Raw genomic sequence first — 11,630 nt, 5'->3', positions numbered from 1 at the left:
ACCCTGATCCTTAAAGACAAATTCAGAATGCAACAATGGGTATTTTATATGCAGCAAATCTGTTAACACCAGCAACACAAAGGCGACTGTGTTCCTGTTGCGTTAACTTGCACAAAGTCTCAGCCTCCTGTATGGCCAACAATCGCTGTGATAACACTTTCACTATTCTATATCACTGTAATAAATATGCCGTCCTGTGTGCTTCCATTAATCTGGCACAAAGGTCTCTTGTGTTGTGCTTAATAATTCAGTCTTGTGGGGTCCATTAGCCGTGTTTAATGATGAATGGCAACGTTCATTTTCATGTGTCGAGGACGCTGATGTACGGCCCGCCCAACAGTCAATGTCACGCTTATCATGTTTGCATTAATTATGAAACAAAGAAAGCCTTGTCCGGCCTCTGGCTTTGTTAATGGGCCCACTGATGGTTCTGGGTTTCACTTTGTTTGCTCCAGAGCAGAAGTCGCAACCTCAGGGTTACTGCCCTGAGATCAACTTCAGTCTCCGTAGCTTCTTTTCTGCAGTATTTATGGAAACAATGAGATTTTTTTTTTCTTTGAATGATAGCAGTGTTTCAGGTCCACAAATATACATTATATGAAGGATTTCTTTCTGTGTGATCGTACCTAAGAATAGCTGCGTCTGGCTTTGCAGACAGGGGACGATTGATGCATAAGTTTTGGCTTGTTTAACATATTAATGTATGAATTTGGTATCTGTGCAGGATATGAGTGTGGGTGTCATCAGTGTCTGTGTATTCCCATCAGCTTGAACTCTAATAAAAAGCGGGGCCTGCAGTCAGTGAAGATTGTGTGAATCCAGAAAGTCCCACACCGCAGCTATTTCACACCCACATACTTCCTCTAATCTTATCGCTCTGCTGGCTCGGAGGTCTTAAAGTGTACGGACTGTGCGTGTTGAGAGTATGGGGCAACTGTATTTATGTTTGAGTTTGTTTGTGTGGGTGTCTTTGTATGGTTTCATTCTTTCTTCTTTTTTTCCCTTTTTTTTTGCATAACTGGACAATGTGGTAGACAGAGACACGAGAAATGGAGGCGAGAAGAGATGACGTGGCACAGGTCACGGGACAGACTTCATTTGAAATACACCATAGTGTAAACTTTGCGCCTTTGAACAAGCATGTGGTAACAAATATACTGGAGGGAAAGTGTGTGCCTTAACAAGCACCTTAATGTGGCTTGCTCTCCCAGCTTTGTGTAGTTTTTGGCAGGGAGATGAATCAGAATCCAGACTTCCTCTGAGAACGAAGACTTAAAGAAATCCTCACCAGAAGACAGAGGGGTAAAATCCCTTCTCTGTCTAATGGGAATTACTCAGTGCTCTTAGTAAGTCAGATGTTTGGAAGGTTTGTGCTGAGCCAAGCTTTTTTTTCACTTTACAGTGAATAACCATATAAAGCTGCCCTTTTGATGGGTAATAGCAGTAATTTATTTGACTCAGCATTGTTTCCCTCTGTGAAAATTTAAATATTTTATGTGCAAATGCCCCCTTCACAGCCACATAAGCACCAATATTCTCTGTGTAAAACAAAAAAGTATTAATTATGTGTTACTTTTGCTCTACAAAGAAGAAAAATGTGTGTTTTTTATTCTTTGAAGGAATGACTTTTTTGTTCTTCTCTTGCATTAAGTTTTGTATGACTATCTAGCTGAGAGGGTGGGAGATTGCCATTAAGTTCCCGGTGGCTTTCTGTAACCACGCAGTTAATGTTTGATTGGATTTCACATATATCTAATGTACACACATTCAACCTCAGACATATTTAACTGAGAAAGTTCTTATCCCAGGGAGGTGACTGTGGTGTATTAAGGGGGATGCACAGCTTTTCCAAACCCACCCTCTTTTTTCCACCCTATAAGATACCCCATCTACCACCCAGCTGCAGATGACTCAGTTACTGTTACTGTTACACACACACACACACACACACACACACACACACACACACACACACACACACACACACACACACACACACACACACACACACACACACACACACACACACACACACACACACACCTGGGGGTTAAATATAGGATAATTTTACCATTCCCACATGTTCTGAGTGGGTGTGGAGGTCAGAGGAGTTTTGACCCCCTGCCTCCACATCCCTGTGCTGAGACACACTAAAAGGAGGAGGTGGTCTGTGTCTCAGAAGGTGACTATGGCTTTCAGCACTTTTACCAAACGCCCACATTATATCCCAGGATTCCTCCTTCTCTTGCCCCTGAAAACACAGCGTTCCCTGAGGGAACTCTCGAAATAAGGCATTAACAGCATGGAGGGAAAGCGGGATAGATAAAAAGAGAAAGAGGCCATGACACAACACACATTATACAAAATGCTGACGGGCTTAGTATAGAGCAATAAGTACATAGACTGTGTAAGCAATAGGAGGGTGTAAACTAAAGCGACAGGAGAACAGAAGAGGGGTCAGCTAAAAACTTGTAACCAAGCTCCCCAGAGGCCATGCAGACACTAACTTCTCTCACACCCCTCCTCTTTGCCTAAATTATGACCTCCATTCTTCTGCTACTTCCCAGCATGCAGTTTTACAGATGTCCAGAGACAGGAAATGTGAAAATGGACAGCAATTTAAATCACTCTCGTCTGGTGATGGAGGGACAAGCGAAGATTCCCAAATACTTAGTATGCGTAGGCCTCAAATCCAAACAGCATCAAGGAAGGATACTTTTCTTCTTAGAAAACATACAACATGCAAAACCTTCAGAGATTTCCATGATTCCCATGTCTTTCACAAACAATAAACAGCAAGAAACCAGACACTATGGACTGAACTTCTTGGTTTTTGAGGCCATTTCTCAAACTCATTAAGTGTTTTTTTGAAAGCTCTCAGTGTGTTTTTGTCCCATCTTCCTCCCCCCGACCCCAGCCAGTAATAACAGATGGCTGCCTCTCCCTGAGCCTGGTTCTGCTCAAGGTTTCTTCCCGTTAAGTGGGAGTTTTTCCTTCCCACTGTCACCAAGTGCTTGCTCAAAGGGGGTCATTTCTCTGTATTATTGCAGGGCCTTTACCTTATAATATAAAGCACCTTGAGGCAACTGTTGTTGGAATAAAAGAGAACGGAACTAAATTGAAATTAAATTAATTTCAGCATTCGAATATGCTGGGAATGTTAGGAAACTGCAGTTCTCAGAATAACCACTAAAATGGAAAAATATCCATTTGGATGTGAATATTAACTAAGAAATATAACAAAATGCTGTAATAAGCATTCACAGAATAAAGAGTAAATGTGATGCCGTCAAAGTATTTAGTATTAAAGTATAGTTTTAATATGTATATATGGGGATAGTAAGCTGAATCTTTACTTTGAACTTGAAACTTTAGTTTAAACTCTGAGATTTCATATATTGGGACAAACGACACATGCCTGGACACTGTAGGTGAGAGCCTTTCATTGGACTGGAGGTCTGAGGTCTAGGTTAAGCAATATTTAGTGCCAAAAAATGAGCTGACTAACTCAATATACCTAAAATGATCAAGTTTTTCCTTCCTTGATTGCATGGACATGAGATGGGATGCCAGGATTCATAGTTCAGAGAGCACGAGACATCATTTTCACACATGAATTGGCCACCGCAGACTTGAAACCTTTACCCCACTGAGGATCTTTGGGATGTGTTTGAGAAGACTTTAACAGTCCAACTCTCCTGTCGTCACTTCTAGCAGATCTTTGTGAATAATTCATGAAGCTCTGGATGGAAATAAATATTGTGACATTGCATAAGTTAATTGAAATACCACGGTGAATGTGTCCTGCCAACAAAGCTAAAGGTTGTCCAATGAAATCTTAGAGTTTAACTTTTTTTTTTGGCTGGCCAGTGAGTCACACAGTGTCATTATTTGTAGAACAAAAACTAAGTCATAATGCAGAAGCAGTTAGTGTAAAACTAAGTGCACCCTTATTGCTTCTATAGTAATTATAAGAGTAAGTAAGAGCAGCCAGGTGGTGCTCATCAGATGCACTTTGTTTTGGAGGAAGGAAGGCTCAGGGTTTAAGTAGTCATCATCATGGGCTCATCCGATTAGAATGAGATTAAGCAGTCATCAGTCATTTGCAGGTTTTGTCCTTTTATTGGATAATGGGTAAAGGAAAGACACACATGGACTGCTCTCTCTAAAAAGGACAAAGTATGATTTAAGTAACTCAAAATAACACATGAACTCAGGAGACTCAAACTCACCTCAGCTGCCGCCCCATGTGGGAGTGAAGAAAGAGTGAGGGGTAGGTGAGTGCAGTCCTTATATAACGAGTGACAGGTGAGTGCAATTAAGAGCAAGCACCACACCCAATCAAAGGTGAGGAAAAGAAACAAGGTGCATCTGGTGAAGTGAATGTGCTGAAAGGTGAGCCTCTACAACAGCCGCCCCCATATTTCTACTGAGAAATAAGTTCAAAGGATTAGAGATGCTCTTTTTCACGAAGCGGGGGCAGAGGAATCAGACATGCTACAGGTCTAATATAGGTTCAGGGGGTCGACCTAGAGGTTGACAACGCAGGCCAGACAGTTCAGGGAGCCGACCATGTAGCCAGCGGTGGCGGCAAAGCAGGTCCAAATGCCAACTGCAGGCCCAGACCTGCAGACCGTCGGGCAGTTTTGCAGGTGCTGGGGGCAATTTACGGGACTTGGCAGGTGCAGGACCAGGTGATGCAGGAGCAGGCGGTGCCCTGACCACTGGTGGAATGGCAGCCACAGGCGGTGGAACTGGTGATAGCGGCACTGCCGGTGACGCCGTAGGTACTGCTGATGGTAGAGTAGGAGGTGGCTGAATGAATTCAGAGCCATCAGTGGACACGAGGATGTGCTGGAGCGGTTCACCTGAACCTGAACTGGAAGATGTGAACAAACATTGGGCATGCGTGGAACTGCTCTGGGGTTGGAAGTCTGTGATTGGACCTTGGAGTGTCCATCCTAAGCGGGTTTTGACTGCTGCAGGAGATCCAAATGGTCCATGTCTAACTGGTGCAATAGGCGTAATAAGGTGGGTATGATCAGAGCCTATGAGCAGTAGTGGAGCTGCTTTGTTAATAAAGGTTAATGGGATACCTTGAAGATGCTTGTATCTTCGTTGGAGAGATGATACGGGGTAGGTGTGGTCTGAAAGTGCTAACTGACTTGTAGCGAAGGCATTATTAATTGTGTAAGTTTTCTCTGGATGTGCGATGGGAGAAATCTGGAAACTTACAGAAGAACCTTAAATGGTTTCAACTTCTTGATGGACAGTTCTGAGTGATAATTTTCAGCTTTCCCAGTTAGGTAGAGATGCTGAGCTGCAGATGTCAGAAGCATGGTGCGTTGAGAGCCATCGTCAAGTACGGCATATGCTTCAAGAGTTCTTTTGCCATTTCGCAGGAGCACTTTCACAACTTTTAATAGTACAATGGGACAGTCACTAGGTTTATCAAAGTACAGTGTCCTCACTACAGGATTAACTTCAGTTCTAGGTCTCCGATTCACCTCACACAGGATCTGTAGATGTCGTCCCATGCAGGAGGCACATGCTTTCCTCAGATCACACTTTGCAGCCTGATGAGTTCTAGCACAACGCCAACACCGTTTGTTTCTCTTTATCCAGTTTATTTTCTCATCCTTTGTCTTGTTAATGAACTCAGGGCACTTGCTAATGTGGTGTTCAGGTGAGCAGCAATATGCACATCTTGCCTTAGTCATTATGATGGGTTGTGTTGGCTGTACAGGATCGGATGGATTTGTCCCATGTAATATTGTTGTGAGTGGAGGGGTGTACTTACAGGCAGGTCGTGGCTGGTTAAAGGATGAAACAGGACTGTCCTTTCTTGGTTGACACTTGCACTCCATTTGCAACCAGGACGAGAACAAAGGTAAGTCATACATCATATCTCCTTGTTCCCTGTAAATGTGCCATTTGAAGTGACTGGAATGCTCTGCGGGCAACTTTTCAAGTAGGCGATCGACATGGGAGCCACAATTTAGTTCTGTCTGTCCTTGATCACCCATAGTGCTAAGCAAACCAACTAAAGCTTGCACACGAAGAGCAAAGTTATCCAGAGTCCGACCATCACCTGCTCTGATAGGAGGAAGCTCCAGTATATTCCGTAACTCTTTCAATGCTAGCTGTCTTGGTTGCCCATAACGCTCATCAAGGGCTTTGATGGCTTGAGTGTATGGGTCAGGAGCATAGGAAAAGGAAATAGCTAACCGTTTAGCTTGGTCTACTTTCAGATGATCGAGAAGGACATGATATTTAAAGTGCTCTGTCTCATGAGGGTCAAGAAGGTTAGTAAGGGCCATTCGTAACAGCCTATACTGGATTTCATCTTCACTGGTAAGGTCTGGGAAAGAAGGACCCTCAAGCTTATACACATGTGTTCTAGTGCTAACAGGGTGACTAGAACTAGCAGTAATGGGTACCGAAGGTTTTTGTGCACTCAAAACATCAGATGTAGCTGGTTGCGGCTTTACAGGAGGGTGCTGCCTTGGTTCTGGAATGCAAACGAGAGGTTGAGCGGGGTCTTCATCTAGAGGAACAGCAGGTTGAACACATGAAATCTGGTGGGGACCTTGCAATGGTGTGGCCAGGAAATTAAAAGGAGTCTCGTGTGGTGTAGGAAAAACTGGTCTAGGCAAACCACTTGAAGGAACTGCAGCATCTAATATTGTTGAATTAGGGACAGGAGGGCTAGCAGCCGGAACTGCACCAGAGTGACGGCTAACCTGTGGGGGCTGAGAGGGTGACTGACATGTTGCTGGATCAATCAATGGGAACTGCTCATGTTGCTGATGCGTTTGGGGAATGGCTTGTAAACCACATACAGAGGATTTGCTTTCATCAGATGAGACAGTGTGAATTGAAGATCTGGAGGAACTGCGAGAATGGGGGGGAGATAATTGAATCATGAGTTGCCTAATCTCCCTCATCGTCATCAGGAGTTCCCTCATCACCTCATCTTGATTGGTGGGTAAAGGAGCAGGGCATGCCTCTGGTTGGCTTTCTGACTCTCCGTCAGGATCCTGCAGCCCATGTGTGTCTGTGTCACTATGCTGGCATTCTGTTTGACTCCCTGTATCACATCTAGCACTTATACCTCCAGGGTACTGAACGTCATACTGCAGGTGGGTAGGAGGTCGACTATCACGACTGGAACGTCTCAAACCTTCAGTCAATGGCTGCTGTGAATCCATGATGATAACACTACTCCGGCTCGGAGGACCATGTTTTGGAGGAAGGAAGGCTCAGGGTTTAAGTAGTCATCATCATGGGCTCATCCGATTAGAATGAGATTAAGCAGTCATCAGTCATTTGCAGGTTTTGTCCTTTTATTGGATAATGGGTAAAGGAAAGACACACATGGACTGCTCTCTCTAAAAAGGACAAAGTATGATTTAAGTAACTCAAAATAACACATGAACTCAGGAGACTCAAACAGAAACTCACCTCAGCTGCCGCCCCATGTGGGAGTGAAGAAAGAGTGAGGGGTAGGTGAGTGCAGTCCTTATATAACGAGTGACAGGTGAGTGCAATTAAGAGCAAGCACCACACCCAATCAAAGGTGAGGAAAAGAAACAAGGTGCATCTGGTGAAGTGAATGTGCTGAAAGGTGAGCCTCTACAACACACTTGATTACTTGATCATCAGCATGTGTGAGCAGCACAGATTCTGTTGCTACCTCTCAATCTAGCAAGGCCATTTACAAACAATTTGAAGTCCACCATTCTATGTTGACAAAGATTAGGAACAAGTGGAAAAGATTCAAGGCAGTTGCTAGTCTTCCCAGGATTGGTGTCACAGCAAATTCACCCTAAGATCAGATCACTGCCAGTGCCAACCCAAGAGCTACATCTCAGAGATCTACAGGATTCAATTAGCATATGAAAACTTTAGGGTTAATGACAACACGACTACAAAAAGACTAAAGAAGTATTGCTTGTTTCAAAGGGTTGTCAGATGATAACTTCTCCATAAAGGAACACTGGAGCACATGTTTGAAAAGCTGAAGCTGAATCTGAATAAACCACAAGACTTCTAGAATAATGTCTCTAGAACAGATGAGATTAAAGTGGACATGTTTGGCCATAATGCAGAGCTCCACATTTGGGAAAAAAACAAACACAGCATATCAGCACAAACACCTCATACCCACTGTCAAGCATGGTGGTGGAGGGCTTAGGATTTGGGCTTATTTTTGCAGCCACAGGACCCAGGGACTCTCCAGTTATTAACTCAACCACAACATAATGTCTGAAAAAGATAGAATCAAGGTGGTGAAATGGCCCAGCCAGTCCAGACTTCAACCTATTTAAATACTGTGGCAAGACCTTACAGGAGCTGTGCATAAATGAACGCACACAAACCTCAATGCACTGGTGCATTGGTTCGAGTGGTTCAAAAATTCCTCCACAATGATGTGAGACACTGATAAAGTCATACAAAAGAACATTACTTTAGGTTATTGCTGGTAAAAGTGGTTCTACAAGCTGGTGTGTGTTCATTTTTCACACGCTGCTTCTGCATTTCGCATCAGTGTTTGGTAAATAATGACAAGATGCAATATGTCATGTGGTGTAGTGCATCTGAGAATGTATTTATCTAATTTTAGATCCTGAAACAAACCAGAAAATCATTTAAGGATATATAAAAGACTCATAAGAAATTGCAAATTTTCCTAGTTACACTCTATGCATAAAACGACATTTAAGGCAAAAGGCAGAATAATTTCCTGATAGCAGAGGAAACTCTTGCATTATCTTACTATTTTTTTTTAAATGTGACAGCAATTTCGGGGGATGGGGGGAAGGGGGGTGTACAATAGACTGAAAATGGAAGACAAAGAGTGTAAACTGTGTGGGTGAGGTGAAAATACCCTGGTGGTGCTCATAAAACATTTTTACCCAAGAGGAAGGAAAAAGCAACACGATGGCAGCAGCGAGAGGTGACTACTGAAAAACAACACTACATGTAAAAATAAAGAACAAACAAATATAGACCTCAGATAATGAGCAGGAAATCAAAGCGGGAGAGGGGTGTGTCACAAGTGAATTCACGGTCCAGTCACAAGCAGTTAGCATTAGCTCTAAGTCCAGGAGTTATCTGCACTGTATTCAGATTAGACTTTCAAAGGCACTTTCCCTTGTTGATCTGAAGCTTTGCATCTGAGTAAAACAGCTCCACGCTGTTTTTTTAATGCTTTAAAATGGGAAATTCATTATGTTCATTACACATGGAAGAATTTTAGGCTCATACATTTCCTTTGAACGCTCTCATGGCTGAATGATTTCCCAAGCCTCTCTCCTGTTTTCTCTTTGTACCTAGTCCCCTTTCTCTAGCTTCTTTATGCAGGCCTTCAACTGTCACGGCTCTTTAGTAACTTTGCATCTTTCCATGTGATAAACTGGCCCTGTTGGCAAAATGGCCCATTTAAACAGAAAGATATGAAGTTCCTCATCTGCAGAGTCAGAACACCTTTCGTGTATTTTTATGTATGTCATAAAGGGGAAAGTCTGAGCACCAAGGTATGAGTTTCCCTCCACCCTGATGAAGCATCTTCATATGTGCTTCATCAGGTTGGTGTGTGTGTGTTGTTTAAAGTATCTACATGATGGATAATGAGTCGGCACGTTGAGGGCTCGTATTACCCCCCGAGGGTGTGTGACATCATGGTTTCCAAACTGGTTGGTGGGTCTATATTAAAAAAGCCCTGTCATATTACACACACATACACTCATACAGTGAAACACTGTCTTAACTGAGTCACAGAGGAATGAAAGTCAGATGCTTTCCCAGTACCTATTTTTAAGATCAAGACTCAAAGCTTTGATTTTTTTTAACCTCCCCTCCCTGCTTAGTATAATAGTTACAACAGTGCAATTACCAGAATGGCAACAATCCACACTGCATGCCCAAAGTGCCTCTGTGCAACAGCTCAGCATTTTTAGTAGCTGGTGATGAGGCGTTTTAGATGGCAGCATTGCTCTGTCACCTGTTGCCTGGTCCATCACTCCACCGCTCTGATCAAGACTTAAAAAGCACCACAGAGCTTTTTAAGTCTGGATTCAGATGCCCCTTTGTAACTTCAGGCAAGATCCCCAGCAGCTGAAACATACTGAGTGACTTTCATCATACTTTAAATATTCCTCATCACTATGAGGTCAAAGCTTCCATCTAACCATTAAAATATGTCAGTAACTTCTACATGGCCTGACATATAATTTGATAGATGCATTTCATAGTTCCCACAATGTGTCCCACTGACTGATATTCTTCTAGTGTTTCCTCTAGCTCCACCATGAGGTCAAATGTCTTAACAACTTTTACTGCAGCAGCATTATGAGTTCAAAATAATCATTTTTCTGATACTGGATTGGTTTCTGACATGCGAAAGAGTAAATTGCAGAACGCTAACACAGCTAACTCTGTCAGTGTGAAACCACACCAGGTGTGGTCATCGAATCTTCATCTAGCACCTTGAGGCGACTGCTGTTGTGATTTGACATCCAGCCTCTTCGGCTTTTTGTCTCAAGTCAGGTCGAATGACCTCTCATACCAGACTAGCCATTATTAAATTATAAGTTTTTGCAACTCGAGTGAATAATTGAGTTAAAGGTTTAAGTCTTGTGCCTCCCGCTCTTATGATTTACATCTTAACCTATTTAACTGACCCCTTTTTCCTATTATATTTTCTCTTTTTTCCCCCATCTCTTCTTATCTTCTCATCAAGTTGACCTTCCCTGTCCTCTACTTCTCTCACCCTTCTTTTCCACCACTTCTGCTTTATCTCCTCTGATTTCCTGAGGTATTGGGGATATCGTCTCACCCCTGCGAGGAGTAGCTGATCTCTCCCTTTAGACTCTGAGACTAGGATAATGCCCCCATTAGTCTGTGGCATCTCTCCCTCTCTGTGTTTCCTTTCTGTTGCCTGTAAACCACACATCCACTTGTCAAACTCGGTGAGTGGATGGAGGGAGGAGAAAGGTGCTTTGAAGATCAATAAGAAAGCCCTTCATCCTTCACTCATTCCTCCCACCGGACATCTCACAGACACACAGAGCCCTTCCTCCCTTTTTTTGCTCTTCCTGCTGGCCAGCCTAGATCCACCATAGGACGCTGAACTTCTCTGATCTGATTCCACTGTAACTTTATGGTATGATGACAGTGATCAGTCCTCACATCAAAGACGTGCATCAATCATGTTGGAATGTGCTTCTTGTTTTGTTGTCTAATGCGACATCTGCTGGTTACCTCTCTGTAATGCAGATGTATTTTTTCCCGCTCAAAAGTGACCTAGTTGCACCACGGGAAGCTGGTTGCTCCTTTCAGTGCAATGAACATCTCTCAGATAAATGCCTGTTTTATTTTGAAGTAAACCAAGTAACCGTCCAGCTCCCACTATTCTCATTATACACTTTGTTTTACTTATTACATAAGTGATTAGAATAAACCTCTAACTGTGCTTCATCATCGTCATCATCACCACCTTCTATCTCTTTCAATACCTTTGAGGATCGCTTCAGGGGACCCTCTGTCTCCTTCTGTCACACCGACCCTCTGCTGTGCTTACTCATGCAAAAAGGTGGCCTCTGCATGTGGAAACTCTGTGCATGTCC

This window comes from Oreochromis aureus, linkage group 14, assembly GCF_013358895.1.
Source record: "Oreochromis aureus strain Israel breed Guangdong linkage group 14, ZZ_aureus, whole genome shotgun sequence".
NCBI classification, from domain to species: domain Eukaryota; kingdom Metazoa; phylum Chordata; class Actinopteri; order Cichliformes; family Cichlidae; genus Oreochromis; species Oreochromis aureus.
This window is presented reverse-complemented; position numbering follows the sequence as displayed.